General features: G+C 41.9%; 1 protein-coding gene and 1 long non-coding RNA gene across 3 annotated transcripts in view; one reads left to right on the plus strand and one right to left on the minus strand.

Annotated features, from left to right (window-relative positions):
* Sdk1 (sidekick cell adhesion molecule 1) overlaps nt 1–22,019 on the plus strand; it is a 967,445-nt gene that overhangs the window by 117,498 nt on the left and 827,928 nt on the right. The gene's annotated exons all lie outside the window — the stretch shown is intronic.
* LOC110294224 (uncharacterized) lies at nt 1,905–20,806 on the minus strand. The gene is made up of 3 exons (XR_002377928.3): nt 20,612–20,806; nt 13,012–13,203; nt 1,905–9,425 (listed from the first exon to the last, which is right to left on the minus strand). It is a non-coding gene; the product is annotated as an uncharacterized LOC110294224 (long non-coding RNA).

The following is a 22,019-nucleotide window of genomic DNA, read 5'->3' on the forward strand; positions in this document are numbered from 1 at the left end:
AACAGCTCACACATCCTTGTTGTGGCACCGTTGCCTAGATTGTCCTATTACTTTGAAAAACCACCTTGATACACAAAATTGAAATTTCATTTAAATTGCCATTCAGAGCTTATAGTTACATAACTGTGAGAAGCCATTATTGTATATGCTGGGAACGTTGATGACATTCATGCTGGCTCCATTCCGTGCAGCAAAACTCTCAGAAACAAACAGAATGGCCAGTAGGAAGGGAATAGACGAATCAATGACACATTTGTGCTGTGGAATATGACATAGCGAGCACATGGGGATGTAGCTCCTTACTTAAGGCTTTAAAAACAACTTAATAGAGAGAGGTGTGCTTTACATATCATGAGGTTCATCTATTTCAAGCACACAGTTGACTTGTATGACCGCCACTCTAAAGGTTTGAAAACAGTTAAATTCACTCCTAACTACCAATGAGTCCTCCTATAGATAACTGTTTCTGTCTTCCAGAGCCCCTAAGTACCTACTGTTCTACCTACCTCTTCCTATAAACTCACCTTTCAGTGGTATTTTTAGAAATGGTAGCATATGGTGTGCCGGTCTCTTGAATCTAGCTCATTTCATCATGAATATGGTTTTTAAACTTTTTTTCTGCAACCAGATCATGTGTCAGCAATCTGTATCTCTTTTTTTATTACTGAAGAGTGTTTTGCTGTGTAGATAAAACAAATCTCTCTCTCTCCATTCAACAGTTGATGCATATTTTGTTTTATTTGTCAAGTTTTAGTTATTATAGATTGGGCTGCTTTAAATCTTTATGTGAATATCTCTCTGTGTGTGGGGAAAAAATGTTTAATTATCCCAAAATAGACAGGTTTGCCGGATCATGTGGTTGTTTTGTATTTTATGCATTTGAGAAACTGAGAGACTGTAGTCCAACCTGGTCTGTACTTCCATTTCTGCTATCAGTGTGTGGAGGGTGCTGCTGTTTCACAGTCTTTCAAGCTCATGGTGCTCTCTGCCTTGAGTGTTCTAGTGTGGGACATCTTTTCCTGCAACTGTCACCTGTTCTCAATCCCTGCTTTGGTGAAGTAGCTTCATATTTTGGTTCATCCCCTGCCATGGCAGTTTTTCTGCATGTAGTTACTTATATGATGCGGACCATGTGAGCATGCTCTCTCAGTCTGTTCTTTGCTTCATGGTGTCATAAATGAAAATATACATTTTGATTAATAATTTATCAATACGTTTTCTTCCATAGGCTGGGCCTTTAGTATTCTGTGTAAAAAATGATTAGCCTCAATTGGATAGTGAAGGCTTCTGAGTCAGTGGTCTTTCTAAGTTAGTATCCGTGCATGTTGTTTGGAGGGAGGGCGTCTCAGATCATCTTTTTGATGTCTATTTCCTGGTTTTATCTGTTAAGACATCTCCTTTCTTCTGGTGAATCATCTTGGCATCTTCTTTAAAATAACCATTCTACCTTAAATGTTTGGCTTTTTTCTAGATTCTTATTCTTCAATGACTTCTCTTTTTGTGAGCACTAACCTGACTTGATTGTTGGATCATGATAGAAATTTCAAAACTGAAAGTCCTCCACATAGACTTAATTATTCCAAATGGTTCACACTCCCATATACAATTGAAGACCTGCTTGTCAATTTCTTAAAAGAATTTTCTTGAATTTTAATAGGAATGGTTTTGAATCTATAGATCAATTTTGGGAGAATGAACACCTAAATAATATCGAGCGGTTATGACCTTTGTATGTTGGATATTTTATCATTTTTCAAAGTCTTTAACTTCCTTCTACAAACATTTGTAAATTTTAGGGTGAAAAATCTTTCAATTAAATTAAATTTATTTGTATATACACCACTAGTGTGAATGGGATTGTACTATAATTTCAATCTTCTTTTATTGTCATACAGAGAAACACAGCTGGTTAAACATTTTATTACATTTATTCATTTGTGTGTATTAATTTGTATATGTTGTCACCCCAACCTGTCAGAGGATAGTATGTAGGAACCACTTCTTCCCACCATGTTGTCCAGGGAATTGACCTCAGGCCATATGTCTTTTCCCCTCTGAGGCACCTCACCAGCCTCTGCATTTGATATTTTCAGATGATTTCATGATGGGCTGCCATCTTGAAAGAGGTGTCAGAACTGTGTTCATTTCCTTCTCTTCTTAGACTGTGTAATCTCAGTTGATGTCCTGTTGAGTTTGCTGGTTCTTCTGCCACTTGGTTTGTGAGTTGTTCCCTAGTGCAAGCATTTCCTTGATTGTTTTACTTTCCAACTTTAGAGTTTGTTTGCTTTCTTTTAATAATGTCTACTGCCTTTAAAATTTTCCCCTTGTGAGATAGTATTCTCACACTTTAATTTTTTAGACAGCACTGTACATATTTGTGATCATTGCCTTAACGCTTTTGTCTTACATCCTTTATCTAGGCTTCCTCAGGGACAACGTCCATCCTCTGCTTCGTCCTGCACTTAGACAATGCTCTGTGTCTTTGCATGTCTCATTGTTTGTTGGAAATTTTAAATGACTCACTGTGTACATTTGGGGACTCCACACCTTTGCAGGGTGTCTTCTGTTACTGTGGTAGCTGTGTGTGTTACTGTCGTGTGTGACTTGTGCTTCCTGTACTTAGCTGATGAAGTCACCTCTCTGTACTGTGTGTGGCCTCTGAAGTTTCTTTCTTGGTTTGTTTATTAGCAAGTGAATGAGCAGACAAAGACTTGTGAAGTCGATTTTACCAATAAATGTCTCAGTCATCTGGGGGCTGTGTGTTTGTGCTGGCCATTCCTCTGTCAGATAGATTAGGAGTCTGCTTTAGTCTTTACTCTCTGGTTATATGGGACTTAAGGTCATCAGCAACTGAGAGGTTAGGGGACTCCCGGATCTCCCTGGTCATTCATATAACCTCACTGCAGTGCATGGAGTTCTAATGTCCCTTGTAGACATTTAATTTCATGAACCTTCCTTTTAAGTTTTTGACCTGACTCTTGTTTGCCCAGCTGGTATGGCACACTTAATAGCTGTGATGTTAATCAATTGTAGCTGATTGTTTTTGACAAAAGCCCCAGAGACTGGGCTTTTTCTGCTGAGTAAGCTCTCCTGGACATCAAATAATGCTAATGCTCTGTGAATTGGGCTTTCCCACGGAGCTGGAGGGTCAAAGAGCTACAGTGTTGGAGTTGATGCTTTTTTGCAGAGTTCTGAGCCTGGCGTGTTTTCCCCGTGGCTCCAGGATGGAGCATTCTGTGTATACTGTGACTGAGAAGCGGCTACCACAGAGCTTCAGAGAATGGATGCCCTAGGTCAAGTGAAAATGCCATAAACCAAGCTGCCAACAGAGCATCAGCGTTTTTTCCTTGACTAATGCCGTAGGTTGTTGTATCTCTTTGGTTAATTTCTAGAACTTTGAAAATTCCGTGTTTGAAGACTGTGGCTGCATTTTTATCATTTCTGCAAGTAAAAGCATTTCTGGTTTCTGATTTTCATAAACATTTTATAATCTTTTGAACATAAATATTAAGTAAGCCCTGCAGACATCAACCTATTTCATAAACAGGACTAAAATACATAAATCAATGGTATTTAAAATATACTTAACATCTGTATTGTACCAAGGTATTGATGGTCATAAAACTATGCAAAGTATAGGGTTCCAGATGGTAGTTACCCATTGGGTAGCAGGCTCAGGTGTGAAGGGGTTTTACACAGGAATATATGTAGTCTCGGAATATATGTAGTCTCCCACTTTATCTCTGGGGGACACATTTTAAGGCCCCTAGTAGATGCCTGAGAAGACAAAGCATGGAATCCGCTGTATTATTAAAGCTAGCTTGGAAACCACAATGTACTGCAATAGACTATTCAAAACCTACAACTGATTTTCAGACTTCTTCACTGGACCCTTTTGAGCCATAGTCACCTGTGGGAAAATGAGATCATGCAAAGGAAGTCCACAGACCCTGGGAGAACTGTTGTAATATAAGATTCTGTTTACATCTTTGAATGGTGGCTCCTAGTTTCTTCCCACATCACTGAAAATTTGGCATAAGTAGGCAGTTCATGTTTTTGTTCTTGTTTTGTTTCTTTCATATTAACAGAGGAAAGAAAGAATCTGATACACAAGAGACTGACCTTCAAAGTCTTGTTGGCCAGAGCATTGCTTAGGAAGCGAGCTTAAGGTTTCCATGGGCCTGCAAAGTTGGCCCAAATCCAGTGTATGACCAGGCCAGAGATAAGGGGGACAGGAGTGATGGTAGCAAGTACCCCTGTGAGGTGAGCAGTCGCAGAACACTGTCCTGACTAGATCCCTGCGGCTACCTGTAGCCTGACAGCCCTCTGCTCTCTGCTGTGCCCTGAGGAGTAAGCCCAGCGTGCTAACTGTCCAGCAGCAGCGCAGATCATGCTCCCCTCCACAGGTCCATTCTGGATGTTGTTAGCCTCTGGTACCAACACCTGAGGGGTTGCTTTAGGGTAACCATATGACTGAGGGTTTGAGCGATACTCAAAGCTCAGATTATGCAGAGTGGAACATGATATGGATGCAAAATCTGAATTAGAGAAAGTTAAATAAAGTTTTCTCACTTCAAAGGATATTTGTGTTACAGTGAAAGACTCAATGTGTAGCCTTTAAAAATAGGGTTACGATGAATGGTAATTCAATAAGGTTTGGTTGAAAGCGTTTTCTGTTTGTTTGTTGTTTGTTTTAGAGAGAGAGAAAAAGAGAGGGGAGAGATGGAGAGAGAGAGAGAGAGAGAGAGAGAGAGAGAGAGAGAGAGAGAGAGAGAGAGAGAACACTTGTAGCATCAAACAGTAGTTTCTAAACATTCCTGGATGGTCTGACGTTGTGGCCCCTCCAGGCCAAACTGTCCCTAGTTCACTAGCTGCTAAGACCAGGTCTGATCCCTTCTTATCCTACTATGAGCAGTAAAGATACTTTTTGAGCCTTAGCTTTACTGTCTGATCTGTGGGATGATGCTGTGTCTGTGTAGTGATTTTAATACTTAACTAATATTAGAATGTACAACTTATCTCTTATTTTCTCAGAAACTTAGATTGCAAAGTACCCATTTGAATGCTGGTCAAAATGTGAGCAAATGCCATTTGTACACATGCATAACCATTAGAATGTACCATTAATCAGCAGCCTGCACTTGAAGGCCAGTGCATGGCCCTGCCCTTAGCTGCTGTTCATGCTTGTGTGTATTTATGGTGTTACTTCAGTATCTGCCAATTAGGAAGAAAGAACACCTGCTGTAGGTGTCCCCTGAGCTGGCCATTGTAGGAAGCAGGACAGAAGCACAACGTGGCCCCACTGTCATGGAGCTCAGTGTGGTTTGTGAGATGTGGCTTTCATGTGAATCATTTGCACCAAAGCAGCGCCATTTAAAGAAAATAACATACAGAAAATATGCACATAAAGAGCCGAGAAAGAGAAAGCTCGGCATGGCAGTGTGTGGCTCAGTAGCATGTATGGAGGACGTGTCAAAAATATGCTTCTTAGGGGAGGCTTTAATGAGAACTAAAGCACTGAGCGACGGTAATGCTCGGCCCTTCAGAGAACAATGGCAGGAGGACTTCAACAGTTTTTATTGTGTCTTCCTAAGAAAATTACTTGGAAGCACAATATTCATTTTTGAAGAGGGAAAGACTAAGTGTAAGAAAAGAAATTTCTCCTAAATACTATTATAAAGTTTGAGCATTTCTATTATGATTTTATGACCTCCCATCTGTGGTAGATGCTTTATTGAGATTATTGGGATGTTACCATCAAGCTGTGACAACGATGCTTTAAAGGTCACACACAAAACACAATTAAATTTTCCAAGTGGAATAGGAATATGCATTGTGAAAGGCAAATACTTTGAAGTAGTTTTTTTCCCCCCGAGTGGGCCATTTCACGATGACATTTTGAGGTGCTTAAATAAATCACAATGTTGTTTTTCTTCTTGATTGCAATTTTCCCTTATCTATTTGTATAGCTTAAAAATAGAAACTGGCATACTCAAGTCTCAATGTTATTGAGCCTATTAGTTAATATAAACTTTATCCGAACCTCAACAATAGATTTCATTGTAACCGTGGAAACTTATTGTGGTTCTTTTGCTCTTACACAAGGGTGAGGATGTCTGGTTGATAGAGAGTGAGTTATTCACACTTTGGCTTGTTACAGGCTGGATAATCCGACATTTCCACAGACTTCTCATCAGCATATTCAGTAGGAGAACCCTTTATTTTCAAAACCTGTTATTCTGTTTTATTTGCCTTTTTCCCCCCTTGTCATTCATGAGTGTAATGAGTGGTTGTTTCACAATTACTAAAACAAATTCAGTTTCTCCAATTGTTTGTGCCTCCGTGTCTTTATCTGGAAAATGAGGATAATCTTGGGATAGGTGCAAGTTTGTGGAAACATTAAGAACAACAGATGATGTAAAATGTTGGAAACTGCGCCTGATAAGATAGGCCACCCAGTAATGTACTTGCCTCACAAGTGCGAAGACCTGAATTCTATCCCTAGCACACACGGGAAAAGTTGGGTATGGTGGTCTGTGTTTATTATCCCAGTGCTGGAGTGGAAGTGGGAGGATTTCTTAGTTTCGCTAGCCAGTTAGCCTAGCCTACTTGGTAAGCTTAGGTGAGTGAGAGAGACCCTGCTTTAAAAATACAGGGGCTCATCTTCTGAGGAATGACACCAGGGTTGGTGTCTGTCTTCCATAAGCAGGTACATATGTATGTCCGCCCCACCCCTCAACAAAACCTTTGGGAAGTAGTTCTTCCCATCTTACCTTATAAGTAAAATATAACTTACTACAGATCTGCAACAATACAACAATAAAGATAAAAGTCTGCCCTGGAAAATCATCTTTCTGCAGTTAGAGATTCTATATATAAATGAGTGAGACACTGTTCACATCCCATGAATGCAACCTGGAAATATACTATTCTGGTCTCAAGTCAGGCATAAAGACCGTGCATGTGCATACACAGGTACATGTACACTTCACATGTGCATACACAGGCACACTTCACAGTGTACACTTCACATGTGCATACACAGGCACATGTGCATACACAGGCACACTTCACAGTGTACACTTCACATGTGCATACACAGGTACACTTCTCAGTGTACACTTCACATGTGCATACACAGGCACACTTCACAGTGTACACTTCACATGTGCATACACAGGAACATGTACACTTTATAGGGGTTACATTACTTACAAGTGATCACATGCTGGTGTTTTCTGATTTGTGGTGTTGACTTATAAATGCCACTGTGTAATTAAAAAGGAATTATTTAGCAGCTTAACGACTTGGATGCCATGAGGAAGGTGATAGAAACATGAGAACCAAGAGTGAAGACATACATCCCATTCAAAAAGACTCAGTGTTTTGTTTTTTGTTTTTTGGTTTTTTTTTGTTTTGTTTTTGGTGGTGTGTGTGGAGGCCAGAGGTCAATGTCAGGTGACTTTCTTTATTGATCTTCACTCTAAAAACATTTATTTATGTCTTCATTTGTTTGTTTGTTTGTTAACTTATTTGTTTTTGGAACAGCGTCTCTCACTGAACCTAGAGTTCGTGTACTAGGCTAGGCTGTCCAGGGGTAAGGCCCTGGGTTCTTCTGTGCTTGGATGACGTCTGGCTCCTTATCTGGTTGCTGGGCATCTCAGTTCAGGTGCTCAGGCTTGTGCAGCAAGCCCTACTCACTGAGCCCTCTCCCCAGGCCCCTTAACCATTTGTTTTTAAATTCTATGATAACTGTTAAGATGCAGTGTTCCAATTTTCTGAATTCATGCTGGATGCCTACTTGTATAGCCCCTGTGAAGTGTACATGTACCTGTGTATGCGCATGCCTGGCCTTTGTTTCTGACTTGTGACTACCGCAGTACATTTCCAGGTTGCAATCAAGGGATATGAATGGTGTCTCACTCATTTATACATAGAATTTCTAACTTCAGAAAGATAATTTTCCAGTGTATATCTTTATTGTTGTATTATTACAGATTTATGTGTAAATTACATTTTTTCTATGTGGGTTATTATTTTCTTGTCCAAATTTCTAAATGGTTTAGAGGAAAAAAAATACACAGTTGGGATTCAAGAACTGAAGGAGCTTCCAGGGAGCATGGGCTCTGATATGGGCCTTCCCCCCCGCATCCTTTGTGGCTTTGGGAGGCCTCAGGTTTCTCTTTAAAGAAGATTTATCCAACCCTGGGCTCCTTGATAAACAAGGAATTAATTGGCTCCCAGGTAAGCCAGAATTGAAAGCATCATTATTAATGGAGTCTGTTGACTTTGTTTATTACACGATGTAGTCTTGTAGTGTGCTCGCGGGCTTTGGTTCTGTTTGTTTGTTGTTTGTTTGTTTTGTGGGAGATGGTGTGTAAGAAGAGTCAGTACAAAAGGCCCTCATTGGAAAGTGTTTAAAATTATGAAGTGCTTCCAAACTGGTTTTGAAAGCTTCTCTGGGCTGAGAGCCAGTTGATTGTTGTCAGTGTTCTTATGTGACTGAGGTCAAGTGCTCAGAGCCTGAGCAACCGCATTGGTTAATGGTCCAGCCCTGTGCAGTGCTACGATATGAGATCCTTTAAAATGCTGCTGTGATTGGAATTTTAACAGATATGCTTCGATTGGGCAAGAATGTAAAAGCTATTTTGGAGTATGTTCAAAAGCACATGGTTTCAAACATTGTAACTTGTTAATTTTCTCCCCTGTAATGAATGTAATAAGACTGGGGTTTGTATTAAGTTAATGAAAATATTCAAATGAGACTTGAAGAAAGGCATTGTCTGTTTTGAGAGAGATTTAGAGAAAAAAAAAGTACACACTAGGGTTTCAAGAAGTGAAAGAGCTTCCAGGGAGCATGTGATCCTTCCCAGCATCCTTTGTGGCTTTGGGAAGCCTCGGGTTTCTCATTGAAGAAGATTTATCCAACCCTGGGCTCGTCTAACTTCCTTATTCCTAAAACTGTTTTTAGTACTGCAGTACATTAAAGAAATAAGCATAGCATATTGATTGGGGAACTCTAAAGAACTCTGCTATTAATCGGAGTTGAGGTAGGAGGGGCAGGGTAGAATAGGGGCTAAAACTCGGCCCCATAGTGTGGCAGCCTTGTCATAGCACAGATTTTACACAGCGGAAAAGAGGGCAGCCTGCTGCTCAGGTTTGGACACCAGTTTTACTCTCTGCAGCAGACAGAGTGTCAGAAAGTTTGAGTTTATGCAGCAGCATCTGCAGCGTCATCCCTGTGTGTGCTCCATGGCCTCCATAGTCTGTTCTTCATCATCTCATACTGGGCTGTTTCTCTTTTCTCCTGCACTTTTCAGCCTTTGAGTTCACGCCATGCTCAGATGGTACGTCCACAGGTAGATATTGAGTAGGAGTGGCTTGCGCATGTATAATGGACTTGCTTATGCCGCCGCCTTGCTGACCTGGAGCAGAGGCCGGGGAAACATCAACAGCAGCTCTGGAGAGGGCTTGACACCGGCCCTTTGCAGTTTATCTTATTACCTCAGTAGAGTTCTGTTGCCTTTCATTTTCTCAACAAACTCTAAAAACAAGCTAGTCGGGTAGTTAATCCAAATGATTTCTGTTCTCATTTAAAAGCTGATGCATTGAAATGTGAACTAAGTCAATTACTGTCACAGTGAGTTTCCCTGGACATGGAATTTGGATGTGTGTATTTCATCAGACTCTTGGCTGTGAAGATTACCAGTCTATATCTGTATAACACTTTTCATATACTACAGAGCCCTAGATCTGTCCTTGTATAGTGCTGGCCTTTCAGTCTGGAGTATTCTCCTAAGTCCCTTGTATTGAAGGCTTGGTGCTATGGGACCCGGTGGAATCACTAGGGGTCGGGGTAGTAGACGAAAGTTAGACCATTGGAGACATAATCTTAAAAAAGATATTTGGATCTCAGCTGCTTCTTGGCTGCCATGAGATGATTGCTATGCTCTACCACCTACCTATGGCCTCATGGAAGAACCAGCCAGACCAATCAACCAATCCACCTGACTGGAACCTTCAAAACTGTGAGCCAAAGGGAACCTTGTGTTCCTAAGTCAGATCACCTCAGGTGTTCACCATGCCACCAGAGAGTAGCAAGTACATCAGCACCCGTGCTCTGCATTTGTATCTGAGGAGACCTTGCTGGATTCCTCTTTCCCTTTCTGCTCTGCTTCCTTGGTACTTTATTGCCAAGTTCATACTCTCTAGACTCCAGCAGACATGTTCATATCTTACCTTTCTTCTCACATTGGTTTCAGTGCGTTCATCAACCTGAGAGATTGTTTTTTTTTTTTTAACTCAAGGAGATATACTTGAGAGTGTTAAGCATCCAGCCAGGGTACTACACAGGGATAAGCCAATATTCTAGCGTTTGCATGCTTGAGAAGAGAGGCTAGTTGGGATGGGAGGGGGTGGTCATTAATCTCTGATTATTCATCACAAGTTCTACTCAACACTTATACTGACATTACATAGAGATACACATATATGTGTATGTAAGCACAAAAATGAAACTATAAAGTTAATTGATGAATCACGGAGTTTTTGATGCTGTGAAATAAACAGGAACGGTACATTTATCAAAACAATGCATTCACATAAAGCAGGAACTTTCCTATTCTAGTTTGTCCCTCTATGTGGCCAGACTGAGTGAACTCCAGAGCAAGTGGGCCATAGAGTAGTGGTTGCCAATGGATCCATGATTGGAGAAGAGGACAGGGGTCATGCTGTCATGCTGAGTCATGCTCCCTGCCTGGACTGTGCAGGAACACAGGCAAGGGATGCTGGTGTGCAGTAATGATGCGTGGGGGCAGCGAGGTCCTTAGCTGGAGTCTTGCTTCCCTCTCAGTTCACAAGCCACTCCCCACTTCCTACACACCAGGATTTCTGGGCTTCGTGTGAACAGTTCCAGAGCCCACAACAGGAAACTTCTTTTTCTTTTCTTTTTTTTTTTTTTTTTTTTTGATTTTTGGTAGTACTGGGCATGGAACTTAATGTGTGCGCTTTCTAGTCAAGCATTCTATGCCTGTGCTATAGACCTCAGCCCTCTTTTTACTTTTCATTTTAAGACATGGCCTCCTTAAGTTGCTCAGGCTGGCTTTGAATTCTCTTTGTTGTCAAGGTCAACCTTAAACTTGCCATCCCCCTGCCTCAATGTCCTGGAGTAGCTGGGAGGACAGGCCAGCCCCACCAGGCCTGGTTCAGCAAGAAATATGTAAGATTATAGCATTTGCTGACAGGCACTATCCATTCTGAATTTGTTAGTGGCTGATGGATAGCAAAGCTTGTAGGAGCCCTCTTCTACAGGGCGAGGCATTATGAAATTTTATTTCTTTTGAGCAATGTACTTTGTGAACAAATCTTTGGATAACTGATCAGCACCTTACATCTGCAATAAAGATATCTGAGCCAAAGAGTAAATAAATGAAGGAAAAATAAATATACTAACAGTTTACTCATATCCAGAAAATTAGTTATCTCAGGGGGTGATATTGAGTAACTCGCCATCATTTAATAAATTAGATATTTTTCTTTAGGAAATGAACCTTTTGTTAGTGAACTACCTAGTAGTTTATTCTGATCACCCAGGCTGGCTACAGGAAATTAGACATTAAGTTATTTCATTTAATGGTTATGGTATTTAATTGCCTGTTATGTCAGGCACTGTTGTAGGCATCAGCTACACAAGGACCAATGAGAAGATTTCATTCTCAGTGGGTTCCCAGGCTTGAGGCAGGGAGAACCATGAAAGCAAAACTTCCAGTGACTTACTGTGTGCTTCATAGACCAGACCTTATGCTAGACTCTGTCAAAAGAGGTAGATAGGCCCTCCCTGTCAGCACTCTGAAGTGTCAGGAGAATGAGTTAGGCAGGGCTGAGCAGACAACTAGATGCCAGAAAGAATTGAGTACAGGCTAGTATTGTGGGATGACCTAGGGAAAACTATTGTGTACATTTTAACTTTGTTTCCAACTAATTCACTTTATGTCTACAATGTTGCTTTTTATTTATTTCATATTATTGTAAAATGACCTTGTCTTTAATTATAAAGATTGACACATTGGGTTTTTTTTTTTTAAATTATACTGTGATGGTTACCTTAAAATGTTTTATTTTATTTATACCTCTGTGTGCCTGCATATGTATGCATATATATATATGTGTGTGTGTGTGTGTGTGTGAGTGTGTTTGTACACACACACACACTCACACACAATGTGCATACCTGGTTCCTTTATAGGTCATAAGAGGTCCCCTAGAACTGGGGTTAGAGATGGCTGTGGGCTGATGTCTGAGTGTTGAAAATTGAACCTACATCGTCTGCAAGCTCAGCAAGTGATCTTAACTGCTGAGCTCTCTCTCCAGCCCAGCTGTTATTTCTAAAGGAAATTATGATCCGAATTCTGCAAGACAAATGACTGGAAAATAATATTTTTGAGTATCTAATCTTTCTTGTTCTGCAAGAAGGCTATAAAGGATTACTCTTTGTTTCTTACATGTTGATCATACTTTTTAGGTACCCATTTGCATAAACTTACTGATTTGACCTGGCCTTCAATGAACTATTATCTTTTGATGTGTAAGGCAATAGTATAGGGTCCTCTGTTTATGAGCTGTTTTTCTTTAATATATATATTTTAATTCAAGTTTTTAAAAAATTGCTGGCTTTTGTATACTCTTGTATTCAGTCATGTTCAATAATAATATATCATAAAATGGCCATGTTATTTATTTACCAAAGGCATGCAATATTTATTTAGTAGTTTGCAGTTTTAGGATAATTGCGCAATGCAGTTCCCCTTGCATTTCAAAGATCTAACTAGTTAATTAGCTTAAGTGGTTCTGTCAAGTCTATTGACAGTTGGCGGTCTATAGTGCTGGCCTGTCATGGGGCTAATATAAACCCTTAAGAATGGCTCTGCTGTGGTTAGCTTCTCCCTCAGCTTGAGATAGGAGTTGGCTTTCTTTCTCATGACATTAAAACAAAATCAGTTAATATATACTGACCCTTCTGCTTCTGATTACTGTGATCCTTCCTGCTCAGTTTCATGATGGTGTTCTTCACCAAGACTGCACACATCTTCATACTGTTAAACAGCACTCTCCACTCCACTCCCACATGATGGTCTGCTTTAAGATGCTGTTTTGTTTGGGTGTGGGGATGCCTTCAAGGCCTCTTGAATACTGCCCCTGGAGAGTCTGCAAGGAAATGGCACCTGATTGTATATATGTCTCTGCTCTTGTGTCTATGGCTTGTTGCTCATGCAGTCAGGAGGTCTTGATCTGCTATGCCTCCACTACCTGGTCCGTGGCTGTATGAGGAGGTTTTGGAGAGCTGGCACCCTGTTTCTGTTAACCTTGATCCAAGCTCAACACGTAACCCAAATTGTATATTGAACACTTTGTTTGCCTGCAAAATCTATTCTTCAGGCAGGACAGGGGTAGAGCAAGTGGAAATGGAGGAAGCAGAAGGAACTCAAGGGGTGAGGAAATCTGTGCTGGAGCTGAGGTAGAGAGGGAGCCGGAGGCTGGAGAGCTAGGAAGGCCTGTGGGTTGCTCCTGGTGCTGGCCGACTCCAGGCAGGAAAATGAGACTGTGCTCTGTGTCTGGTGAGGTTCGGTAGAAAGGAGTGAAATATGGGCTTGCTATGTTCATATGTTCATATGTTTGTGTGTATTCATGTATGTGCATGTTTGTAGAGGCCAGAGACTACTGTCAGGAGTCTGCTGTTCACTCACTACCTTATGTTTTGAGACCGAACCTGGAGTTCATCTATGTAGCTAGACTGGCTGGCCATTGCGTTCTAAAGGTCTTTCTGTCTCCACTTTCCCAGTTTTGGCATTACAAGTGGTGTCTTCATAGGTGCCTGGGATCTGAACTCAGGTTCTTATATTTTCAGGGCAGTTTGGATTTCATCATTTCTTTCTGTTGATAAAGCGCCATGTGGAAGTCTCCTAGCAGAGTTTAGATAAACGGAGCAGTGAATTAGGTAGGCTGTATGTCTAGGAGTGTCCAGGACAGTCTCAGAACAGCTATTGGTGGTGTTTTGAGTTCTTACCACCATGGGGATCTACTCTAAGCCCGTGCGTCAGCTGCCTCACCTGTATGGGAGCTAATAATGGGATTCTTAGTGAGGATTAACAAATACATATACACAAATCGCTTAGCTGTAGCTGGCATATAATAAGTGATATTTAAAGGTCATCGCCATTGTCATCTGCATTTCATCCAGTCTCCTTTGGAAAGGGCAGTGTGTGTGTGTGTGTGTGTGTGTGTGTGTGTTCCACAGAGGAGGAAGCTGCGGCTCCAGGAACTTATCTGCTCTCTAAGTTGCAGTTACAGTTTGAACCCACATGAAACTGTGTTCTTGTTTTTAAATTTAAATTAATTGTCCGAATTTATTTGTTTTAAATTGGTATACGGTGTAATTGGCATATGTTTTCTTATGGCGTGTTTGTACAGTTTGCTTTGGCTGATTGTCCATCCTCTCTCTGATCTTTCCCCCTCCCCTGTTTATGCCCATCCCCCCTCCCCCACCAGGATTCACCTTTCAGTCTCATCTCACGTGTGTTTTATTACCCTCCCTACCTGATTCCTTGAACCCTCTTTTTTTCCCCACTCACAGATACCTTCTAGCTTCTTGACCTCTGCACCTGCTCACTCTCTCATAGATAGGAACATACACATAGAGCTTGTGAGCTGGGCTCTGTAGGTGAGAGCCTGCTATACTCACTTCCTTCTCCCCCACGCCCCCACTCCTCTGGAGACATTGGTGTATTTGGCAGAGGCCTCATAGTACAGAGTAGAGTTACATGTAAAGGCTGCGGGAGGAATTAAACAGACAAGGGCCCTTTAGAAACATCTAAGAAGAACTTTTCCATGACAGTTTGTAAGAGATCTTACAGAAAGAACAATGGGGGTTGGCATTTGAACTACATGGAGGAACAATGGAGAGAGAGAAGGGGAGGCCAGCACAGGGCAGAGCCAAGTCAGGGAGAGAACTAGAGAGTGAGAGGAAGAACCTTGTCCTTTCTGCATTCAGGAGCAAAGGAGCCTCCAAATGTCCCGATGGCTGGCACTGCCAGCAGCTGCATAGGGCTTAGAGAGAAGGGGCTGTCCTTGGTTATAGCAGATAAAATTTATTTACTGTTGAGGCTGAAAACAGTTGGCCATGAGTCAAACTGTAGATCACAGAAACCTAGGAAGGATTCAGTGATACAGATGAACCAGGAGCTAAGTTTAGAGCTTAGACTGGTTCCTTTGAGTCCCCTCTCTCCCTCCCTTCCTAGTTCATATGTTTTACTAATAGAGCATTCTAGTAGCAAACAGCATGTGACATTTGTCAGCTTAATTAGATGTCCAGTTACAAAACTCAGCTATCTCATGTAACCATTGCTTCTCAGTCCATCTGAAGAGAGACAGATAAGCAGCTGGGGAAGGGGAGCCATGCTACAGGGAACCTGTGACTGCCACCTCTTAATGCAGAGGGTTCTCTCACCCCTCTGAGTCCTCTTATTCCCGCCCCCCACCCCATGTTCTGTGTGGCTACTCTCTTTATACTTAGAAAGTTTCAAGTGGAAATTTGAAAGCAAAAGGCTGGGACCTGTGGAAGTTAACATGTTTAATGTCTCTGGACTTGATAGCATTCACTAGGTTATAAATTGACTCCCTACAATGGTGCCCAGCACATAGTAGGTCCCTAATTTCAAATAAGAAGTATGGCACAATTCTTCCTAGAGCTTTCATTGATATAGCTTAGGAAAAAATTATCCAATACAGCACAATGATAAGCATATGTATTTAGATTAACAAAGTAGTATAGAATTCTGATTGTTGAGTTGTTGCTGTAAGTCCAGTGTCTGTTACATGACAGTTTGACTTTTATATGATTTTGGTTGAGCACATTCTTGCACAGGAATGTGCTGGTCCTTGTGCTGGTGGATGCATAGTGGGCTCAAGCCAGGATCCAAAACAGGGCAGGAACAGTCGATCCCTGGACCTGTAGGCCAGCATGAGTGAGCTCCTGGGGTCCTTAGGAGGATTCCTAATACTTATCAGGATTTAACTGAGCACTGCTCGATAGCATACAGTGGGTACCCAGACCTAGAAACTCACTGTGCAGTGTCCTTTTAGGTAGCATCGTGGTTTACTTTATTAAAGGGTGGAGAAGTGATCCAGTTGGAATGGTTTCCCGTGAGCCCTGAGTAACAAGCTTCCTGTTCCTGGATATTAATCTTAGCAGCTGTAGTTTGAGAACCTACTCTTCACCAGGGTTTCAGGGATGTAGAGAAGAGAATAGCATTCAATCCTGGGGAAGCATACCATCTAAACCGGTAGATGGAGGCTGTAGTGGGAAGATGGATGGTCCATGATGCGGCCACTGCCAAGATCTGATGAGTAGTACTGCAGAGCGTTCTCACCAGGACCCAGAGGAAAAGAAGTCATTTCCAATGGGAGTCATCTTATACAGAAAAACTCATGAAACATGATGTTGGAAATGTAGGGTATCATTAGAAGAGAAAGAAAAATGATATTCCTAGCAGAGATTGAGGGAGATAAAGAGACACAGAGATAGGAGGAAGCAAATTTATAATTTGTTTGGGATGAGTCAAAGAAAAATAGAACTAAGTTTGAAAATACATTATTTGGACAGTTAATATATGTATCTACTTCAAAATTCAAGACGTTTAAAGAGATCTACAGAGAAAAGTTCCAGGCCCTCTGTTCCAAGCATAGATGAAGTTCCTCATCTCCCCTTTACTTCCTGACATGGCACTGGATTCTGATGCTGTTCTGTGGCCTGTTTTTCACTTCCACGTTTCTTTAGAACACTCTTTAACAGGTATTCGGCCAGCACACATAGCTTCTTTATTAAAGTACTGTATAGTTATCTTCCACATTGCTGTGGCAAAATACTTGGCAAAAGCAACTTTAGGAATTCTGGGTCTGTGTTGGCTCTCCGGTCAAGGGGCTACAGTTTGTTACAGCAGGACTGTGAGGCAGTGGGTCATACAGTATGTGTAGCCCATGGAATGATGCCTTGCCACTCCACAGTAAGTATGGGACTTCCTACCCCAATTAACCCAGTCTAGAAACTCCCTCACAGATGTGATCAGAGATGTGTTTCTGAGGTAAGTCTAGATTCTATGGAGTTGACAGTAGTCACCACCACAGGGGGATTTTACAGTGTTCCACAACATGGCTGGGCTATCATTTAGCCAGCCTCTTAGACAGACACTGCAATGTTTTCTGTTACACAGAGTATTCTAAAGACGAACCTTTCACATGCGTCACTTTACACATGTGCACAGAAAGCTGTGTAGCAGTTCTTAGGGCAGCTGCATAAAAGGTATGTGTAGTCAGGATGTGAAGGGATGGATCCAGGAGCCTTCTGCAGAGGCTGTAAATGTGTGAAAGTCTTTTAATTCCAAAGCAGTGTCTCCTCTGTGCTGCCTGCTATAAACTGCCAATTATGAATTTATTTAGGTTAATCAGTAATCCATGCCTGGAAGATTTAAGGAATGTGACCTTTCCAAGGCATATTATTTTTAATCACTATGCTTTCGACCTAATGCCCAAGTGAGACTGAGCCATCTAGTAACATATTTATTACCAGCCTACCATTTGTTTTAGGGCAACAGCAGAACAACACTTCCTGCTCTCTGGAAACTTGTGTTTTAGTAAATAAACAGTGTGATAATTCTAGTGGTTGTTAGACATTATGAAGAATAAAACGATTGCAGTTTCAAGAGTGATATTATTTAAAAATGGTTGACCATCATGAAAAGTATCAACCAAAGTAGTATTTCAGCTAAACTTGGGTGACATAGAAAAATGAGATCTGTAAAAAATCACTAGGGAAAGTCATAAGAATAAAATTGCAAAGAGCTAGATCCAAGAGTAAGCCTGTGGGACTTCAGAGGCAAGTAGGAGCAAAGAGCATACAGCCTTTGCAACCTGAAGCTGGGGACACTGGCAGAGAGATATGGGTAAGCTCTTGGCATGTAGAAAACCTGGATGATGCTAACCAGGGACACGGTGCTGAGGCTGGTTAAAAAGCTAAGTGGGATTGCTGATGAGGTATGGACTCTGAGAGGCCAGAGGTAAGATGGGGAACAGGCTGGGAGGTGTTTGCAAGTCCAGCTGAGTGTTCATATGCATGCTGGTTGGGCTGATGTGGCAACAACAGAGATGGGTGTGGCTTGGAAGACCCATGAGGAGGAGGAGGAGGAGGAGGAGAGCTTACTGATGGCTTAGAAGTGACAGATGGGGAGAAAGAGGAATCCAGAAGACTTACAATGTTGGTTTGCAAATGCTGGGAATAGAGGCAGGAAGAGACAACTGGGGTGGCATGGAGGTAACTGTGAAGAGTCCCAGGAGCTCTGTGAGAGAAATGATCTCATGCTGGCAGAATGAACTATTTGGCTGGCCTTGGAGAGAGGGGGAGTGCTAGAATCTGGAGATGTGACATCTCCAATCAGGTCCTCCACCATGATTCTCAGAGTCCTGAGGTGGGGACAATACCCAGCAACAGCACAAAATGTCTCCAGATCTGGAAAACATTCATCTCTTTTTAAATTTTTTTCTTCCTTATGTCTATGGACCTTTACAAAAAATGAGCAAAATCAGCAAATTCATGGAATTGAAAAATTAATGGCTTACTTGCTGTGTGTGTGTCCACATAATATAAATTACATGCTATGAAACTTATCATTTTAAAGTACACAATTTAGTTATCTTCCAAAAATGTTCTCTCGATTGCATGGTCATCTACACTTTCAACACTTTGCAGAACTCATGCCAATTAATAGCCACCTCAGTCCCCTGGCCCTGTTTTAGATGTGTTCAAACATGGACTCACATGTGTTTGCTTGTGTGATTGGCTTCTCCTACTTAGCAAGGTGTTTGAAAGATTAGTCTACATTGTCTCATGTGTCCTGATTTCATTGTCTAAAATCTGTCGTCTGAGTTGTTTACAAAACTGTGATCCTTAGCATTCAGATTCTCCTCTGGACACATTTCCAATTTTCTTGCGTCTGCATCTGGAAGCAGAGTCACTGGGAACTAACTGGGTTTACTCCTTTGAGGCTGTATAAAACTTTATAGTGCCTACAAAGTGCTTTGTTTTCCTTTATGTAACCTAGTCTTCACAACCATTGACTGAGAAAGGACAAACAAGGTTGGAATGGGCAAAAGAAAAACTTTCCTTTGCCATAAAAACATTTAAAATGCTTTGATAGACTATGAATGGCCAGATCTAGAAACTGTGACATGTATTTATCAATGAAAATTGGTATTTTATGTGGCGTGTGTGTGTGTGTGTGTGTGTGTGTGTGTGTGTGAGAGAGAGAGAGTTTAGAGCCATCAAACCTAGATCCATATTATCTTGGCTGGGGTAGACTAAAATCGAGCAGTAATGGGTCAAAAAGTGATTTGAAGAACGATGCCCTTTATCTGAGAAAAACCACAAAGTGATAGTGTTCAAATATGGATGTAGATGCGACTGTGTACACACACAAAAGCATACAAAGAGCTTAAAGGACCCTTACCAATCTGCAATATTGGCTGCTCTACAGTGGCTTCCTGAACTCTAAAAGCTGAGTTCTCCACAGCAAACCTGTACAAATGATCTCCATCACAAGGCTGTGCAGTTCTTTGGAGTGGGCACTGTCTTCTCCATTGCTTGGTGTCTGTGGCCCAACACATGCATACTGAAAGCATTCTAGTTCATTCAAATTGTTTGGGGATGTGAGAGGCCACGGCTACTAAATAAGTCACCCCCCCCCCTTTTCTGCTCATTGTCTCTGCTCCATTCCTTCATATTCAGTTAGTGTTGTCATAATGGGAGGATTGCAATTACAAGAGCAGTTTCGAGTGACAGGGCATACTAACGAAGCAGATGGTGGGCTCTGGGAAGCAGGGTGAAAGACTCGCTGCTAAAAGCATTGCTGTCGCCTTTAAAGTACAGAGTATTTTATGATTTCTCAGTAGATTTTATCTTCATTGTCAAGGTAATGATTATGGATCAAATAAATCTTTATGGCGTTGTTGTATCAAGTGTCAGATTACACAGCTCAGTTAGGTAGCTGTGGAAGGAAAGATGTCTGAGATCTGAAAGTGGTAGGACTGAGGTTTGCACCTTCCAGAAAGGTGCTGCTCGCCCTGTTCCCATGGAGAGGAGAATGCTCTCCCACGGTGGCCTCCCCTCCTTTCTCTTTATTAACTTCCCCATAGGGCAACAGCAGGGGAATTGTAAAGTTCAGAACTTGACATTAATATGCGTGAAGTCACTGTTTCCACACGGCCTCCATCTTCTTCTTTATCTGTGTATTTCACTGAATAGAAAAAGTGCCTGCTCTCTGACTTAATTGCCTCCTGCCTTCAGGCAGTCAGAACTGGAGCTGTGGTCCTGGCAGGCCCAGACTGGCCTGTGGTTTCTAACCCAGTCAGTGTCTCAGACCACACATGCTTCCTGTGTGAACCCACTGCCTCTAGGCCAAGAGGAGAGGGGTGGGGGAAGGGGCAGGGAGAAGGGGAGACAGAGAGCGGTCTAGTCCCGCATCCAGCCTGTACACCTTGAGCCATCTTTGCCCCTTTACCCACTTACCTCTGGCTGTAGCGAGCTCTGCAGACTGCCTCCTGTTCTCGGCCATTCTTCTGTTTCCTCTCCCTTCTGTGGTCAAGCTCTGCTGACTCCCGAGTGTCTCTCCCACTCGCCCCAAGGCTGCACAGAATGCTCTCCTCTGCTAAGGTAGATGTGGTCTAGGAGTAGGAGCTCACCATCTGCCCTGCTTCCCTTCTGCAGTGTTGATCACATTGTAGTTAAATATTTACCTGCGCTCTGATTTATCGGCTGCTTTCCTCATTTCCATTACAGTCTCCACATTGTGATCACAGCGTGCAGTGCAATGCCTGGTACACAGTCTGTGGCTAATGGAGATTTGTAGAGTGAGGGAAATAGCAGTCCCCTACTGCCCTGTGGTACTGAGATGGGGCAGAGCAGCTTTCAAAAGATAGGTGTATTTGGCAAGAGAAGTCATTGGATATTGTAGAAAAAAATAAGTCCAGCATAGTGGTGTAGGCCCAAGCAAGGTTATAAACCATATTATAATTAAAGCAGTAGTATATTGCTCACTATAAAACACTGGAATACTTGGAAATTATTTCCTTACTGATAGCAACTTTGTTTTTGAGTTTTCCAACTTTGGTAGACTTCATTAGAATCTGTTAGGCTATAACTATAGGATAAAAGAAAGGCTCCCAAACTACAGTACTATGACATCTTATACTATGAGATATTCACTTCGGTACAAATAATCATAGGCAGGTGGGTTAGTTAGCACATTGTGCTCCAGAGAGAACAAAGAAGAACTGAGTGTTGCATTTTTCCTGGGCTCACAGTTAAGCCAAATGTACAATCATTCTTTTAAAAAAGACAGGTAGCATCAAAAAATGTTTTCTTTCATCTTTGTGCTCAGCAAGACTCGAAATGAGCCTTAAAAGACTAAGTCTTTATATAACCATGGAATGATTTGGCAATCGCTACGGAGTGGAAGTGGTATTGTGAGCACATACGGTCATGACCTTCAGTGCATGGCGGGTGGGGGTGGGGTTGTTGCAGGCAGACACACTGGCAACGGGCAGGGATATAGACGGTCTAGGGTGTTCTACTTAATAACTCACATTCTGAGCAAGTTAACTGTTCTGAGCATTTCACGTATGCTGAATCCTTGTGACAAGTCCCAAAAGGGTCTTTATCCCTTTTTACTGTGATCTGAATAAGTTCCAGTAAGTATCTGGATCCAGGCATCTCCTTCAGGATGCTGGTCTTTACCTGTGAGGTTGTCCTTTACATCTATCTGTGGACATTGGACAGAATCAGTACTTGGGATTACACTTCATTCTTTCCTCTGCTTCTCTTCTACCACTCAGGGTCTCCTCCCGGCCCCGACTCAGCATACATGGTCCTACCTAAACGCCAGTGTGTATTCTCAAGGACATCAGCTCAGAGGCCT

This window comes from Mus caroli, unplaced genomic scaffold, assembly GCF_978045245.1.
Source record: "Mus caroli unplaced genomic scaffold, Mus_caroli_1 scaffold_4, whole genome shotgun sequence".
In the NCBI taxonomy this organism is placed as follows: Eukaryota; Metazoa; Chordata; class Mammalia; order Rodentia; family Muridae; genus Mus; species Mus caroli.